The following is a 19417-nucleotide window of genomic DNA, read 5'->3' on the forward strand; positions in this document are numbered from 1 at the left end:
TGACGTATACACCGCATTCCAAATTATGCAAATTATATCTTTCTCTGATTTTCATAATTAGTCAATACAAATAACAGTGAGTATAATTTTCAAGTCATCAACCATTAGGGTATAATGGGTATAGTTTCTGTTGAATTTGTTTGCAGGATGTCAGAATAGCCTCCCAGAACTGCTGTTTTGTTGCGAACTGCCTCCCACCCTCATAGATCTTTTGCTTGAGGATGCTCCAAAGGTTCTCAATAGGGTTGAGGTCAGGGGAGGATGGTGGCCACATCAGAGTTTCTCATCTTTTATGCCCATCGCAGCCAATGACACAGATGTATTCTTTGTAGCATGAGATGGTGCATTGTCATGAATGAAGATGATTTTGCTATGGATGGCACGGTTCTTCTTTTTGTACCATCAAAAACAACAGCCATGCAGACCAATTTGATGCAGTGTGCAGTATAAGGTCTGAGCACTGACAGGCTGACCCCCCAACCCCTTCAACCTCTGTAGCAATGATGGCAACACTCATACGTCTATTTCCCAAACACAACCTTTGGATATGACGCTGTGCACGTGCAGTCAACTTCTTTGGTCGACCATGGCGAGGCCTGTTCTGAGTAGATCCTGTCCCGTTAAACCGCTGTATTGGCCACTGTGCTGCAGCTCAATTTCAGGGTCTTGGCAATCTTCTTATAGCCTAAAGCATCTTTATGTAGAGCAACAATTCCTTTTTTCAGATCCTCTTTGCCATGAGGTGCCATGTTGAACTTCCAGTGACCAGTATGAAAGAGTAAGAGTCATAACACCAAATTTAACACATCTGCTCCCTATTCACACCTAAAACATTGTCACACTAATGAGTCACATGACACCGGGGAGAGAAAATGGCTAATTGGGCCCAATTTGGACATTTTCACTTAGGGCCAATTTTGTGTTTCTGGCTGGTCTGGATCAGCCTTCTATTTTAGATAGAAAAATTCCTTTTGTGGGAGACTTTGAGCTTTGTAACTTTGCAGATCTTATACATGCACAAGCAGCTACAAAACACTAAAGTACAGGGAAAACATTAAAATGCATCACATGACCACTTTATCATTCAGGACAGTTATGCCCCATTTTAATGTATGTATGTATGTATTTGCAGACATAATGATTGCCACTTCTGAAGAACAGCAGGGCCTCTAAAATGAGTTTCCATGAGAAGAGAAAAAGAGCTGTTTCTGCTCAGACTAAAAGGGCGGGAACTCCAGAACCCAGCTGTGTGTCTATGAAGAGTGATGTATCTATGGACATTACACCTGAATTCAGTGGCGGAGCAGTGAACTCTGACATCAAGTGAGACACAAGATTTAATCTCAAAGGTATGGTTCACCCAAAATGAAAATTTGCTGTTAATTTACTCACCCTCAAGCCATCCAGAACAGTAAAGAAGATTTTCGCCTGAAACTGTGTGAAAACCTTTGTGATTCATAAAATGCAAATCAACGGCTGCACAATAAAAAAAAAAAAAAAGCATAATAGGAACACAAAATGAATACCCTTGGCTCCTGATGATATATTGAAGTCTTATGAAGCTAAACGATTGGTCTGTGCAGGAAACGGAACATTATTTTACAACACTATTACCTGTAGACCGTAGGCATTCTTTTCTACGAACTGGTGCTTTGAGATTCAGTTCAATTCACTAGTTTTTTTCCGTAATCACACAATGATGTAACATGTAGTGGTCAACCGATATATTGCCGAGGCTGATATATCCGATATTTGGCATTTTTCAAATATTGGAATCGGCCGATACGTTTATCTGCTTGGCCGATGTGTTCAAGGCAGGACTTTTATTTTGATGGTGCTGAGAAAGGCAGTCCCTGAGCACATAGGCCGGTGACACACTGGCTGCGTGGCGTCTCTGCTGCGTGCCAGAAGCATCCTAGAAGCGTGGCGGATGCTTCGCGTTTTCTGTGTCTACACACCAGAAGCATGCCTGATGCGGCGCTGGCGCGCTGCTGCTACTGTAGGTGACATAGAGGGAGACCGCCGACAGACCAGGCTCTTGTCTTCATGACAAAAATATCAACTTTTTTTTTACACACCTACGCCTACTGATAAAAGACACCGTCAACAGTATTGACGGGAAAATAGACTATGTTTAACAGGTGCAATATTTAAAAACCGATAATTATTTATTTATTTTTAAAATTACATTTATTTCTGAATTTATATCAACCTACAGACTTTGCCATGAATTAATATGTATTTGTGTACAAAATGACATATAAACATATTTTCCTATTATATTTTGCCTGGAAACGCTTCCAACACGCACGCGTGTCGCTGTAAAAATAGGCGTCGGTTCTATTTCTAGCATGCACGAGTTTTGAGACGCGCGTCTCACGCAGGCAGTCTGCAAGCTCTAACCTGTTAACATGGGAGCCGAAAAACCGACACGCCACGCGGCTGAGACGCTTGCGACACGCATCCAGTGTGTCGCCGGCCATACAGTCAGGGGCGGACTGGCCATCTGGAGCACCGGGACTTTTCCCGGTGGGCCTCTGGCCAATGTGGGCCGGCCGGCCCGGTACACAAATAGGCTATATATATTTTTAAATGACGGAAATCATAATACTACATCTCTTTTCAACGCAAATGGATGAATGAGTCGATCGCGCGGCCGACAAGGAGTGTGTTTTGTTTGCATGAGTATTTTCCCCTGCCTCCCTGTTTAGTTTGGTCTACTCCATTGCATATCTTGAAACATGCCCCCTTTCACGTCGTATAATTTACAGAGAGAGAGAGACAGATTCATCCGGTAGAGCGAATTTCTCTGAGCAGCAGGCCACTGTATAAGTTCACTTAAAACATAACCGACTGTGTTTACGAGAATACTTGCAGAGACAATTATTTTGAGAAAATTTTGAGTGTATGTGTTCATTCAGAAGTTACGATACGCGAAAGATGAAATAATTCTCTGTAAACGCATTGTCTGAAATGCTGCTCTCAGCGCGTGCTTTGAACGAGTGCGAATTGTTTAAAACGTTTGAATCGGCAAGATTTAGAAACAAGTGCGAACGATCAACTACGATCCGTTTCACCCCTACAAGCGAGTCAACAACGCGAATCAAGTTAGGAATTTACATCACTATTCAAGATAGATTTAGAAACAAGTGCGAACAGGGCAGTGATATATTTTGGAGCCCGACTGGAAAACACAATAGATTTTGCAAGTCCTGCACCTCAGACCTTTGGTTTATACACTGGTTTCGTTCAAAAAAATAAATTATTATTTTAAAAGATTGACTCAAAAGAATCACCTGTTCACGAATCGGATCATGAACATGTATTATCGAGTCAAAAGAGGATCTATTATTGAACATCTCGAATAAAGACTTCAAGTTTATCTGTAAAGCACATAAAGCGTCTCCGGTTACTATCGTAACCTCGGTTCCCTGAGAGGCGGGAACGAGACATTACGTCAGCTAAGACGTATATGGGAACTCCTCCCTTCTCCACTTTTGCTGAAATCTTATTGGCTAACGCCAGCTGGGGGCAGCTGGCCAATTGACGCGAAGCATGCAAATACTGACAGGTTCGCGGGCAGTATAAATTGCATGGGCGCGAAAATTACATCAGAATCACGACTGAACGCTAGCACAGCTGATCAAACAGCGACCACGGCAGCTAACGTAATGTCTCGTTCCCGCCTCTCAGGGAACCGAGGTTACGATAGTAACCGGAGATGTTCCATCTCGAGGCGGGAACTCAACATTACGTCAGCTAAGACGTATATGGGAACTGTATAAAATCCCGCCGTGAGAGCAGTGAAGATAAGCCTTGGAACGGAGTCAATCACCCCCACACATAAGCAGGACAGTTCTAGCCAATGGCCGTGTCGATAAGAGTGCTTGCATCTGGTAGGCGGAACTAGACCAATGAGACATCAGCTCCGTCCCTAACGAAATTAGCATATCTTCATGCAATAAATGTGAAGCCCGCACTAAACAGGGCAGACACAACACAAAAGCACTCAAGCTTGAGAGTAAGCACAGAGTCGACAGCTTAGCGGTGACAACTGCATAAACCATTTAAACCATAAAACAGAGTTAGCAGCCATGGTAACTACTGTATAGCTGGTTATAACAGAATGAATAAAACTTAACTCACCGAAAGTACATGTGACGCTACAGAGGGTACATCCAGCTTGTAAAACCTAGCGATTGTGTTCTGGGAAGACCAGCCAGCAGTAAAAACATAAATACTGGACAGACATACCTCTAGACCAGGCCCATCAGGAAGCATTTATATTGTTCTCGCAGAATGAGCTCTGATGTTGAGGGGATAATCCTTCCCCTGGCATTCAATAGCATCCACGATCCAGTGAGAAAGTCTCTGTTTAGAAACAGCAAGTCCCTTATTTCATCCACCAAGCACACGAACAGCTGGTCCGACTGACGAAAGGCGGCCGAGCGATTCATATACATCTGTAAAACCCTAACAGGGTCTCTGCGCTCTGAGTACCAGCGTCATGCGAGGCTGACGGCTCAACAGATAAGGCGGGTAGGGAAACAAAACGGTGTATCGAGTGACTTCGGAACGAAACCCAGTCTCGGCCGGAGAGTGACGTTACAGTCGCCAGGTCCGAAACCGATGCAATATCGTTCACCAAACGCAAAGCAGACTTCAGGGAAGCTCCTTAACCGCAATCGAAGCTAAGGGCTCAAACGGTAGTAAGAGATCGAGCCCTAAAAACTAGAGCTAAATCCCACTGCGGCACGGAGGGCGGCCATGAAGTACACAATCTCCTTGCTCCCCTGAGAAAACTGATTACCAGAGCGTGCTTACCGATCGCTTGCCCGTCAACCGGGGAATGAAAAGCGGCACTAGCGGTCACATACACCTTCAGCGTGGATGGTTTCAAACTCCCGCTATCCATACTGTGCTTTAGAAAGCGCAAAACATCCGACACGGAACAGGTCCCCGGGTCAACATAAATGTCCTTGCACCATTTTGTGAAAAAACTCCCCACTTCTGCGCGTAGCAGCGAATGTTTGATGGTGCTCGCGTCTCCGTAAGTGTGTTTAGCACTCGTGAGTGCAGAGCGTCCCGCTTATTATGGTCCACGCAGCGGCAACACATGAAGGTTCCACAGCTCGTGGCTGGGGTGCCATATTGTGCCGTTCGCCTGAGACAGCAGGTCCTGCCTGAGGGGGATTCGCCATGGGGGAGCCATCACTAACTCTCTCAGGTCCGCGAACTAGGGCTGATTCGGCCAGTTCGGGGCCACGAGTATAACTGACGCTCTCTCCTCCCTGATTTTGCACAACACAGGCAGAATCTTCACCGGAGGGAACGTGTAGGCCTGGCTTCTGGCCAACGCGATGTCAGAGCATCTCCCGGCAGGGGGGAGTGAGATAGCGAGAAAAACGTCTTACAGTGTGTGTTCTCGCTCGTGGCAAACAAATCCACTTCCTCCCTCCCAAATCATTAGATCTGATCCTGGGTGAAGCCTCCATCTCCTTGAGGAATCCCGTTCCTCGAAAGCATGCTCACTCCACGGTTCAAAGTACCGGGGATGTGCGACGCTCTTATGGAGATTAAGTCTCGGTCCGCCCACAACAGGAGCCTCACTGCCTGTTTGAAGAGAGCTCTGGAGCGCACGCCGCCCTGGCGATTTATGTACGAGACCACAGACGTGTTGTCGGTTTGTATCAGTACAAGTTGCCGCTCCAATTTCGACCAAACAGATTGCAGGGTTAAGGACACCGCTTCCAATTCCAAACGGTGTATGTGCCACCTTCTCTGTGACTCCGACCACAGGCCTGAGGCAGGTACGCCCAGACGCACTGCTCCCCAGCCTGAAGTAGACGCGTTCGTACAGAAAAGAGCTCCTGGGCCGAGAATATCCGGGCTGTTCCACGGTCTCAGAGTGCTGACGCAACTGTGAATGACCGTATGTGTTTGTGGACCGAAGACCACGCCCTCGACGGAACTCGAGTTACAGCCAAAACAGTAGCGGCCGCAATGTAGCAGACCCAGATGGCGCACTGAAGAAGCCGCCGCCATTCAGTCCCAGAAGCCTCTGAAATTCCCTCAGTGTAAACGACCTGCCCGGTCTGAAACAGCGCAGAGTCAATGAAATGCTCTAGAGAGAGATGGGCTCGCATCGCCATCGAGTCCAAACATATTCCCAGATATGTTACAGTCTGACTCGTAAAAGCACGCTCATCTGCTTATTCACACGCAGTCCCAGCGTATCCAAACAGCGAAGCATTTTTTTCACGTGACTGATAGCACATCTCTTGAGTGGGCTAAAATCAGCCAATCGTCCAAATAATTCAACATGCGCATTCCGCTCGATCTGAGGGGAAATTTCGCTCTATCGCTCCCTATCGAGCAGACTGAGAACTTCCTGTCGCAGAACAGGACGGTTCTGGGGCAAAGTCAGTGACGGGACCACGCCTTTGAAGCGGGGAGGTCTGCGTTTGAATTAGAGAGAATATCCATCGTGAATATTCCCAGTATCCACGGTGAAACGCCCGGGATAGCCTTCCTACCGTCCATGAAATGACACCGCGGACGCGTTACCTCTACAGCCACGGATGGCTTATTATGACCAGGGCCCCGCCCCCGCGAGGCTGGAAGCACTGGCGGGAGGGCGGGTCGCGTCGCGTAATGGTGTGACACTCTTGCGCCATCGAGAGGCCATTATAATCATGGGTTTGTGGCTCTGCGCTGTTAGAGACAGGGCGAGTGACACAATGTTGGGTGCAAGAATTTGGATACATGCTTCTAACGTAAAATTTTTACTCACACAACATCATGGGGGACACGATGCATGTGTTTTTGTGGTGTTAGTACTCTCGCTCCCTCGCGAGGCCATTATAATCATAGGTTGTGGCTCTGCACTGTTCTGAGACAGGGCGAGTGACACAGTGATGAGTGTAAGAGGAAGTAAAGCTCTTTTGTTGATTGTATACATGCTTTTATTGTGGAACTCACACAAACAGCATTTAAACAGACATAGCAATCGTCGCCCGAAGGAACATGGGGGACATAATGCATCTGAACATGGAGGGTGACACCGTGTTTTTGTGGTGTTGGCACTCTCGCTCCCTCACGAGGCCATTATAATCATGGGTTGTGGCTCAGCGCTGCTATGAGACAGGGCGAGTGACACAGTGATGAGTGTAAGAGGAAGTAAAGCTCTTTTGTTGATTGTATACATGCTTTTATTGTGGAACTCACACAAACAGCATTTAAACAGACATAGCAATCGTCGCCCGAAGGAACATGGGGGACATAATGCATCTGAACATGGAGGGTGACACCGTGTTTTTTGTGGTGTTGGCACTCTCGCTCCCTCGTGAGGCCATTAAAATCATGGGTTGTGGCTCAGCGCTGCTATGAGACAGGGCGAGTGACACAGTGTTGAGTGTAAGAGAAAGAAAAGCTCTTTTGTTGATTGTGTACATGCTTCTATTGTGGAACTCACACAAACAGCATTCAAACACACATAGTAATCGTCACCCGAAGGAAATGGGGGACATGATGCATTTGAACATGGCACTTGGGGGCGGGGCCTCCCGCGCACTCACTCTTTCACTATCGGTCAGTCAGGGAGACGGCTCAATGCCGCGCTGGCTCTCTCGCGGCGCGGGGTCCTCAACCGACCCTGACGTTTCCTCCCAGGTTCTTACCACTGCTGGTTTCGGCCGAAACGAGCGTCTGGTTCAGAGCGGGGTGTCACGGCGGGCTATTTTAGCTGGGCTTAGAGCCTGACGAGGTGCTTAAGAGCGGAACCTCGCAGATGAAGACTGGAGTGAGCGACGGGGTATCATGTGGCTCATCGCCTTGGCACGCTTTCTGTGTCTCTGAGAAAAGCTCCATGACGTCACCAAAGAGGCCGGAGGGAGCAACTAGAACGTTTAGGAGCGTCCTATGGTCCGCGTCTTCCAGGACAGCTAGGGTAAGCCATAGGTGCCTGTAAGGACGACCATGAGCCCCATGAAACGGCTGAGAAGAGCGCTTAGTAACCATCAGCGCGAGATCAGCTTTTTCCGTCTAAGGGCCGTGAACCGCACGGCTTGGAAGGCAGGTTGTGGTCCGAACCAAATGCATAGGGATACGGGCACAGGTGCACAGTCTCCTCGATGGGGGGAGGGTTTCCGCCCCGTCCACGTGCGTGAACATGGCCTGCGTAGCAGAGTGGGTGCGCGCCGATTGGGGTGCAGCCCACGACTTCACTGCGAGCTCTTGCATGCCTCAATGCCGTCTGGTAGCAGCTCGACTGGAGGAGCCACGAGTCCAGTTACCTTTCACAGGCTCGTCAGGTGCGTTGCAAGCGAGACCCAGCACCGTGACAGCCTTTCCGAAGACCCTGACGAGCTCCCCCTGGAGGTCTGCAGGGCCCTCTTGGTCGGGGCGATCCCTCTTTACTGAGAGGTCCAAACCTTTTCCGATGTCGAAAGCGACATGGAGTCGTTTTCCTCGCCAGCTCCGAAGAGGACGAAGTTCGTGGGGCGGAAGCTATCGCCCACCACGCCGACGTCAAACTCGTCTTCGGGCGGGGGAGGGCCCACCAGCGGCTCGCTGGCGGCAGTGGGCCTCATTCCCGCTGTTTTCCGAGCCACTGTGGCTCTGAGGGCGCGCACTGGCAGCTGGGCACAGTGGACGCACGTGTGGTCCGTGTGAGAATCCCAGGCAGGTCACACAGAACTGGTGAAGGTCCGAATCTAGCATTAGCAGCCATCGGATGCGGAGAGGAAAAACAGGGTGAGTAGTCCTCTATTGCAACTTCCACGATGACTGAGATAAGACTTCTAGCGTGAAAAAAGAGATTCTGACGTAATTTTCGCGCCCATGCAATTTATACTGCCCGCGAACCTGTCAGTATTTGCATGCTTCGCGTCAATTGGCCAGCTGCCCCCAGCTGGCGTTAGCCAATAAGATTTCAGCAAAAGTGGAGAAGGGAGGAGTTCCCATATACGTCTTAGCTGACGTAATGTTGAGTTCCCGCCTCGAGAGGGAACTATCGTTTGAATTTATAAACTTTTCTTTCATGCATGGTTCGTATGGATCTGTTAACTGAACGCGAAGTGTGAGTTCTAGGAGAATGTTTGTGTCGTGATGAGCATGTACAGCTGCTGCACGCAGGTTTTTTTATTTTATTTTTTTCAACGGAGGATCAGTTGCCATATTGGTTAAAATTCCCAAACTGTTTACTTAAATACTAAATGTATAAATGACATCAAAACAGGGGCGGATGCGTTGTGATGTGGTGGGCTGCTGTGGGCCAGAATGTCCAGGGCCACTTTTTGATCCCAGTCTGCCCCTGCATACAGTGCTCATACTCTCTCTCTTGTTTACTGTCGTTGTTAACAGTTCTGTCTAATATGAATAGAAGTCAGTCTAATAATCAGATAGAATGGTTAAACAAAGAAATTAATGTATACTTATACAAACATTATAATACTTTCTCGTTTGCCATCAGCATTAAGCAAATACACAATGACTAATGAATATTTAATTTCACAAACATTGTAAACTTAGTCGAATCCAGCTGTGAGATCTTGTGAAGTGTGTATGTGTATCCAGCATGATCGTGTGTTCTCTGCGTGATGGTCGTTCCGTGTGAATTGAATGATTTAAACTTTAAACTTGTGATTTCAAATTATGCATTCGCCCACTGTCATATTTATGTAATTTTCACTGTGTGCTGTATGTAAAATGAGTATTACCTCGACTTTATTTGAAAAATATGATTCCCAGTGCACACAAACTTCCCAAAATACTGAATTCCCTGTTAGTTACAATGGTTACGTCCTTTTAATTATATTTTTAATAAATATTTATTTATTTGTGAAAAATACTTTGTCATCTAAAGTATGTTTATGTTACACATGTATTTTTTAATCTACTGTCAAATTATTTCAAATTTCTTAAATATGAAAATATATACATACATATCAGCTTTATATCACCTATCGGTCCCCCTGCTTTCCAAGATATCGGCATCGGCTGTCAAAAAAAAACTATATCGGTCGACCACTAGTAACATATACACATAATAATATTAAAGCACCAAATAATGATGTAAAACGAAAATGATGTAAGATGCTCACCTTTTTACATAAATTATAAGAAACCATAAAAACTTTCATTTCGCCCCTTCATTCAAGTGCTTGGTTCGCATATTCATTTTGCATATTCAGTTGCATTTCAGCGGCTCTTCAATCTTTAGTCTGTGTTGGAACTTTTTCTTCAGTCCAGTGTTCTGTTGGAGTGTTAAATGAGTTGGCAAAAACCAACCTCATAGGAGCATATATGCTGGTATTTCGGCTGTGTCTTGTGTTTGAGTGATGAACTGTTCAGAACTGCTAACAGTATAGATGGTTCAGTACGATTCGGTGAACTGGTTCAAATAGTTCACCAAAAAGAATTTTTACAAAAGAATGATTCGTTCGCAAACCAGACATCACTTAGGTCTGTTTGCATGAGGCTGTGTGGATTAGAGGTAATTATGTTGTAAATAATGTTCAATTTCTTACACAGACTGATCATTTCACATGATAAGACCTCAATATATCATCAGGATCCATGGGTATTAAATTTGTGTTCTTTGATATGCCTTTGTAATTCTCAAAAATGGGCAGCTGCAGACTTGCATTTTATGAGTCACCAAGGACCACGGTTTCAGCTAAAAAAATCTTCTTTACAGTTGTACAAAAAAAAGACAATCTTGGATGCCCTGACCTTGATTAAATTAACAGCAAATTATCATTTTTGGATGGACTATCCCTTAAATAGCCTTTACATGACAGAAGGATAAACCTAGGCATTTCTGTTTTTAAAAAAATTTCAAATTATGATCAGTTTGTTAGCAGATTCATGAAACAATATCAGCATGTTCTTGAGTCTTAAGTGAAAAGTGACAGTGTAATAAAAAACTTGGTACAACACTTATTAGCAAATATGATTAGCGAATTGAGGCTGATTAATACTTCTGCGTTGAATTACGCCTGACGTACACCTTTCTAGAAATGTAACATTCCTATTCTATTTGATTAGTCTGCTAAAACACTTCCCTCCATATTTATTTGACTTTTATGGGTGTTTTTGCACTTTAATATACTTTAATGTTACACCTTCTTATTTAAAATAAACAAAGCAAAGAACAGGTGTCTTTAAATTTATTATACAACATAGCACTAGTTGTCCGCGACAAAAAAATGTTGTTCTGCCATGGTACAAGTCCTTATGGAGAATGAAAAAGTGCCATCTTCTCCTGCTCCACTGTTGTCTTTTCTTTTTTTTCTTTTTTTTAGTTTTAAATAAATTATTTGTTCTTGGATATTTATTTGCCGCCATCACAGCTGATGCTTCTCCGAGAAGCTGCTTCTTCTTCGGCTTTTGCCTTAATTCTTTTGATTACACTAGCAACATGCCCATGGACACTCCAGACTTGCAGTCTGCATTTGTAATTGCACGTCGATGCAGGAGTATAAATGAAAACTGGTGTGTAGCCTACGCAGAAGTATAAATCAGCCTTTTGCTAGAAACTTTTCAAAATGTGCATGTATTTCTGATTATATTAAATAACACATCTGAGATCTCTCTGTAGGTGTTTGTTGCAGGATCTTTCCAAATGTGGAATGTGTGAGCAGGTTATGAGAGATCCAGTCTCAATTACCTGCAAACATAGTTTCTGCAGACAGTGTATCAGCTGCTATTGGGATAAGTTCAGTCAAGACTTTGACTGCCCTCAATGCAAGAAGAGGTCTATAATACGTCCTGTTCTACAAACATATAAAGTCTCGGAAGAATCCAGTTCTGCTCTCTGTTACACAAATCTGCAGCAGGATTCTCTGGTGGTTGATGTCCTGCAGAGAGTCAAAGAGAAACACAAAACCAGCATGAGAAACAAGTATGAGTGCTTATTTGAGGGAATCAAACTACAGGATAATCAAACACTCCTGAACAGGATCTACACACAGCTTTGTATCATAGAGGGAGAAAGTGAAGGGGTGAATGAGGAACATGAAGTGTTACAGATAGAGAAAACAGCCAGAACACAGCATTGACAAAACACTCAAATTCACTGCAATGACATCTTTAAATCCTTACCTGAGCAATGATTTTATGGGAAGAGAAGAAAGGATGACAAAATAAAGATTGTTCTTACTAAAGGAGTTGCTGGAATTGGAAAAACAGTCTCTGTGCAGAAGTTCATTCTGGACTGGGCTGAGGGAAAAGCCAATCAGGATGTAGATTTCATGTTTGTGCTTCCATTTCGAGAGCTGAACTTGATTAAAGACAATCAGTACAGTATTCACAACATTCTGCTTGACTTTCTTCCTGAACTTCAAGATCTGGACTCAAAGGTTTATGATGAATGTAAAGTTGTGTTCATCTTCGATGGTCTGGATGAAAGCCGAATCACACTGAGATTTTCAGAAAGTGAGTTGGTTTCTGATATAAATAAGTCTTCATTAGTTGGTGTATTAGTGTCAAACATCATCAGAGGAGAACTGCTTCCATCTGCTCACATCTGGATCACCTCTAGACCAGCAGCAGCCAATCAAATCCCTTCAGAATACATCAACCGGGTGACTGAAATTCAGGGATTCAGTGACCCTCAGAAGGAGGAATATTTCAGGAAGAGGATCAGTGATCAGCATCAAGCCAGCAGAATCATCTCACACATCATAAGATCAAGAAGCCTCCACATCATGTGCCACATACCAGTCTTCTGCTGGATCTCATCCACTGTGCTTCAGAACATCCTGGAACAAGATGAGAGTGCAGATATCCCCCAAACTCTGACTGAAATGTACATCCACTTTCTGCTTATTCACATAAACATAAGGAATCAGAAGTATGATGAGAGAGATCCTGGAAAACTCCAGCAGTCCAACAGAGACATGATTTTGAAACTTGCTGAACTGGCTTTTAAACAACTGAAGAAAGGCAATATCATGTTCTATGAGGAGGATCTGAAAGAGTGTGACATTGATGTCATTGACGCCTCAGTGTATTCTGGGATTTGCACCGAGATATTTAAGGAGGAATCTGTGATTCATCAGAGGAAAGTCTACTGCTTCATACATCTGAGTTTTCAGGAGTTTCTTGCTGCTATTTATGTGTTTTATTGTTATGTTACTAACACTGTAGAGGTACTAAGGTTTTTTGATTCCCTGCATAATTTGCTTAGAGGAGCAGTAGATAAAGCCTTAGAAAGTGAGAATGGACACCTGGATCTTTTTCTCCGCTTCCTGCTAGGCATCTCACTGGACTCCAATCAGGGACTTTTACTGGATCTACTGACAAACACTCACAGCTGCTCAAGGAGCATTGAGAAAACAACTGTTTATATTAAAGACAAAATTAAACATGGACATAATCTTTCAGCTGACAGATCCATCAATCTTTTTCTTTGTCTCTTTGAAATAAAAGATCAGACTCTGTACAGAGAGATCCAGGTGTTTCTGAAATCAGACAAACACTCAGAGAAAAAACTGTCTTCTGCACTTTGCTCAACAATTGCCTACATGTATCAGATGTCAGAAGATGTGCTGGAGGAACTTGATCCCAAGAAATTTAATACATCAGAAGAAGGTCGCAAAAAACTCTTACCAGCTGTGAAAAACTGCAGAAAAGCTCTGTGAGTGTTAAATACCTCTTTTACTTAAGCTAATGTATCCAGTGTCTGCTGATTGAGGTGTATTTAATATTTGCATAAATTGATTTTATTGCACAACTTTGCAGATTTTTTTTATTTTTGTGGAAAAACTAGACTAGACCTGTCAACTCACAACTCAACTAGTAGTTGTTCATTTTAAGCATTAGTCGACAGATCGCACGTTTATTAATAAACCATTTAAATCATTTTAATGAGCATTTAATTGTCTTCATAGCCTAATAAGCATTCAAGCGCATCCATAAAGATTGCCACAGCACACTGGCAGAAGTAATGATGATGAATGTGTCAGGGAAAAACAGTACGATTAAACTGCATTAGCATTTAATAATCTATTGATAAACTAGTGTTTTCTGTGTTTCTGTCAGCCACACTGACTCGTCATCTTCACAGTAGTGGATGTGCCTGCATGCAAGTTTCATACAGATTACATCATCTGAGAATATTTGTTTTTTCAGATTTTAATTGTATCACTTGAAAGTAGACATTTCACTCTATATATATATATATATATATATATATATATATATATATATATATATATATATATATATATATGTAATGTCTGAAAGGCAAGTATATGCAGAGTTTTGTGCTCAAGTTCACAGAGGCTGAGAAGGCAGAACGTGCATCCTGTTTGCTTTCATTATTTTACAAAAGCACAATGTTTCATTTCAGTGAGTGCACACAAATAAACGTAGAGGCTTTACAGATTCGAAATATGTATTACTCTTATCTGTATGACCAAAATGACGGAGTATTTTAAAGGGTTAGTGCACCCAAAAATGAAAATTAGGGCATAAATTACTCACCCTCAAGGCATCCTAGGTGAATATGACTTTTTCTTCTTTCAGACGAATCCAGTCAGAGTTATATTAAAAATTGTCCTGGCTATTCCAAGCTCAGTCATTGGAGTCATCGGGTGTTGCAGTGCATCAGTCCACAAGAAGTTAAATATAAAAAGGATCTCAAATGGCTCTGGGGGTGAACAAAGGCCTCCTGTATTGATGCATTTTTGTAATAAAAATAATCATATTTAAAATGTAATAATAATTTTAATCTACCTTGCGCTCACTGTCGTACACGGAAACAGTTCCATGCGGGTGACATACAGTATGTATGAGATATCAATAAAAAAACAACGGTCACTAATTAGAGGTACAAAATGAGGATTTGTAAAGAAGAATGTCAGAGGATTTCGATATATGCCAAGAGGAGACTGGTTTTCCTTTGCTAAAGTAAGGAAACTTTGCTTCCTTTGCACCTGTAAACAAACGTACTTGGTTACTAACGTAACCTCGGTTCCCTGAGATGAGGGAACGAGTACTGCGTAAGCTAGCTTACGCTATGGGAAAAGGTCCCCTTTTCTCGAGAATATGAAGCCAAAAATTATCCTTAATTTTTAAATAATGTAAAACGCAGTGCTGCAGCACAGCAGACCTAAGCGAAGCGGCTCGCGCGCTTATTGGCTGTGCTGTGGCAACTGCAGCAACCTATGGTGAGGCGGCGGAGAGGAACGAACCAATGGGGGCGCTTCGCGCCCATTGGACGTCAGAGCGCGCCAAAATAGGCGTGGCTGGAACTATATAAGCCACCGCTTCGCCATAGGGATCAGGTTTTAAATCGACTGAAGCGATCACCCGGTCCGAGCACATAGCAGGGCAGGTTACGCAGTACTCGTTCCCTCATCTCAGGGAACCGAGGTTACGTTAGTAACCGAGTACGTTCCCTTTCGAGAGTACTCTCGTACTGCGTAAGCTAGCTTACGCTATGGGAACACAATGTAAAACGCCGTGCGTGCTCGGGAACTTCGACCTGTCACAGCCCGAGGCGAGAGCCCGGGGCTTTATAGCAGGAGAAATCCCAGTCCCAACAGCCAACCTTAGTGAGCTTTATATAGGGAACGAAAAAAGGGGGACGTGATAAGGCTTAGCACGTCTATATAGAAAGTACCCTGGCCTGCAGGGCAGGGACTTGCAGATTATAGAATCTAATAAATGTGGACGGAGAGGCCCAGCCTGCCGCCGCACAGATATCATCCAGTGGTATCCCGCAGGACCACGCCCATGACGAGGCCATACCTCGGGTGGAATGGGCTCTGATGCCGAACGGGCAGTGAAGGCCTTTAGATTTGTAAGCCAGCGAGATAGTGTCTACTATCCATCGCGATAGGCTTTGCTTCGTGGTGGCGAGACCTCGGGTGCGCCCACCAAAGCCTATGAAGAGCTGGTCCGACCTCCTGAATGAGGCGGAGCGCGCAATATAGGTTTTTAGAGCCCTGACGGGGCAGATGAAGCTCGCGTTGCTTTCGTCGCTTTGCGAGGAAAGGGCTGACAGCGAGATGACCTGTGCTCTGAACGGTGTTGAGAGCACCTTGGGGACATAGCCGTGTCTTGGTCTGAGAATGACTCTGGAGTCATTAGGCCCAAACTCGAGACAGTCAGCGCTTACAGATAGCGCATGTAAATCCCCCACTCGCTTGACTGAGGCCAGAGCCAGTAGAAAAGCGGTTTTGAACGAAAGAAGCTTCATATCGACAGACTGAAGCGGTTCAAAAGGGGGGCCCTTTAAGGCCTCTAGGACCGTAGACAGGTCCCAGGAAGGGATTGAAGGGGGTCGGGGAGGGTTCATCCGACGAGCTCCCTTAAGGAAACGAATGACCAGTTCGTTTTTTCCCAGTGATAGGCCGGCCACCGGAGCATGAGAAGCTGCAATGGCTGCCACATACACTTTGAGCGTAGACGGGGATCTGCCCGCATCTAAACGCTCCTGTAGGAAGGAGAGTATCTCCGTCACGTCACATAAGTGAGGGTCTAGGTTCCGTGTCCCGCACCAGGTGGAGAACACTGACCATTTCTGCGCGTAAAGGCGCCTGGTTGAGGGCGCTCTGGCTTCCGTAATGGTCTTTAACACTCCCTCAGGGAGGTTCCCGGGTACCCGTTGAGGGGCCATACATGAAGGGCCCAAAGTTCGGGGTGGGGATGCCAGAGCGCAACCTTCAGCTGCGTGAGGAGATCTTTCCGCAGCGGTATTGGCCATGGGGCTGTACTGGACAGCTGCATCAGCTCGGAGAACCAAGGTTGGGTCGTCCAGAGTGGGGCTACTAGCAGCATAGCACATCTGCTCTTCCTGACCCGATCGATGACCTGTGGTAGCATCGCGACCGGTGGGAAGGCATAAAGCGGGCGTCTGGGCCAATCGAGGGCCAGCGCGTCCCTGCTCTTTGAAAAATATATTGGGCAATGAGCGTTGTCTTCTGAGGCGAAGAGGTCGACCTCTGCCCTGCCGAAGATGCTCCACATCAACTGAACCGTTTGTGGGTGAAGAGACCACTCCCCAGGGGGAACATTCGCCCTGGAAAGCATGTCCGGGCCCCGGTTCAGGATGCCAGGTACATGCACTGCCCTTAGCGAGCGCAGATTGTAATGTGCCCATGTCAGAAGACGTTCGGTCAGGGTGTGCAAGGTTTTTGACCTGACACCACCCTGGCGATTTATGTAGGCCACCACTGACATGCTGTCTGATCTGACCTGAACGTGGTGGCCCTTTAAAAATGGGAGGAAAGCTTTCAGGGATAGTTCGACCGCTATCATCTCCAGACAGTTTATGTGTAACAGTCGCTCCGGGCTCGACCAGAGGCCGGAGGCAGACCTGCCCTCGTACAGGGCGCCCCAACCGAGGTTGGATGCATCTGTCGAGACTACTTTCCATTTCGAGACAGCGCCCGTGCTTACGCCTAACTGATACCAGTTGGCTATTTTCCAAGGGGCCAGAGCTGTGATGCAGCCGTGGGTCACCTTGATGCGCGCGCGGCCGGAAATCCAGGCGCGCGCTGGAACACGGTCTCTCAGCTAGCGTTGTAGTGGGCGCATGCGCAGCAGGCCCAGTTTGAGAGCCGCAGAGGCTGATGCCATCAGACCTAGCATTTCTTGAAATCGTTTGAGCGGGTAAAGAGACCCGGCTTTGAACGACACGGCTAGATGCTGAATAGTGAGAGCGCGCTGTGACGTCAGACGCGCTGTACACGTCACAAAGTCTATGTCTATCCCCAAAAAGGAAATCCTCTGGCTGGGAGACAGAGCACTCTTGACAGTGTTGATCGTGAGACCCAGGCATTCTAAATGGCTGAGGATCCAGGATCTGTGTGTCGTCAGTAGTTCCTCGGAATGGGCTAAAACTAGCCAGTCGTCGAGGTAGTTCAATACTCGCACTCCCCGCATTCTCAGGGGTGCGAGAGCGGCATCCATGCACCGTGTAAACGTACGGGGCGCTACGGAGAGGCCGAATGGAAGAACCATGTACTGATAAGTCTGCCCCTCGAAGGCGAATCTCAAGAATGGCCTGTGATGAGGTGCTATTTGAATGTGAAAGTAAGCGTCTTTCAGATCCACTGAGAAAAACCAATCCCTCGGGCGAATTTGCGCGAGTATTTGTTTGGTAGTTAACATTTTGAACGATCGCGCCATAAGCGCTTTGTTCAAACGTCTGAGATCTAGGATGGGTCTGAGATAGAGGTCTTCACGGGTCCAAAAATTCGTGCCCGAACCCGAAAGAGACCCGTAATGTACTACACCGAACCGACCCGGACCCGTCTAATATTTCAAAAGCTGGACCCGGACCCGTGTAGATCCGAGAAATGCCTACCCGGACCCGACCCAGACCCGTATATTATTTGAAATCTGGACCCGAACCCGCCGGGAAGACACAGACCCGACTGGACCCGACGTTCACATATTCCACCATAAATTGCTATTACAAATCAATAAACCTGTTGCGAAAAATACAGCTTTTTGTCTTACCTAATTTAAAGAGCCATAGTCTCTCCTCCTTGTACCTGACTGCCTGTGATGCATTACAATCCTCCGACAAGAAATTTATTCATGTTATTCCTCTCGTTATTCCAAGTCCAAGCTGAATCCACTCATTATTTCAGTTTCAAAAGTCCACTTGATGTCACGGTGACGGATGACAAATGCTACTGTGCACATGTACATTCTGACTCGAGTTAATTCGCATAATAACTTCCACTGTTTGCCCTTTTGAACTATAATAACGATCGCTCGTGCAATGCCATGGCCGCTGACGTTATTTATTTGCTATCATCTGATCTCTGTGCTCTCTGCTCTGCATCGAGTCTGAATCTGAATGACTAAAACTTTAAGATTAAACGGTTCATTTATAATATTATAAAAATGGGAGAAAATGTAAAACGCGGTTTGGCGGTCGAAGTGTCCCTCACTGGTTGCCATAGAAACATGAAATGCGCTCGAGACTGCACATGCGTGCTAGCTGTATCAACCTAAAATGCTTTAACGCAGTTTGAGCGTCATAGAAAACATTCATGTGACAGTCCACCTCAGATTGTGTTGCTGATTTGAAATATATTAAATATGAGTGTGTCAAGTCTGCAAGCATTAATACCGTGCGTGCACTTGTATTAACTCTGAATCTGCGCGCTCTGCTTCTAAAAGCAGAGAGAGAGATCACTTTTTTTGGCTCCCTCTTTTCTTTTCCTAATTTTACAAGTTGCAAGTTACAAAAAACACAAGCAGTCTTTGATCATGGCCGGGTGTTCTCCGACTCCGAGTCCAATGACTCCGATCGCATGGGTATTACACACAATTTTAAACAGACCCGGGACCCGAGGTAATAGATTCGGACCCGACCCGGACCCGGCTGATGATTTAAAATATAGACCCGAACCCGTACGGGTCCCGGGTCGGGTCCGGGGTCGACGGG

At 45.5% G+C, this 19417-nt stretch overlaps 1 pseudogene; it reads left to right on the top strand.

Moving 5' to 3' along the window:
* Positions 1-1035: 1035 nt before the first annotated feature.
* LOC132110066 (NLR family CARD domain-containing protein 3-like) overlaps positions 1036-19417 on the top strand; it is a 34538-nt pseudogene continuing 16156 nt past the window's right edge.

The sequence above is a fragment of the Carassius carassius genome, chromosome 2, assembly GCF_963082965.1.
Source record: "Carassius carassius chromosome 2, fCarCar2.1, whole genome shotgun sequence".
NCBI classification, from domain to species: Eukaryota; Metazoa; Chordata; class Actinopteri; order Cypriniformes; family Cyprinidae; genus Carassius; species Carassius carassius.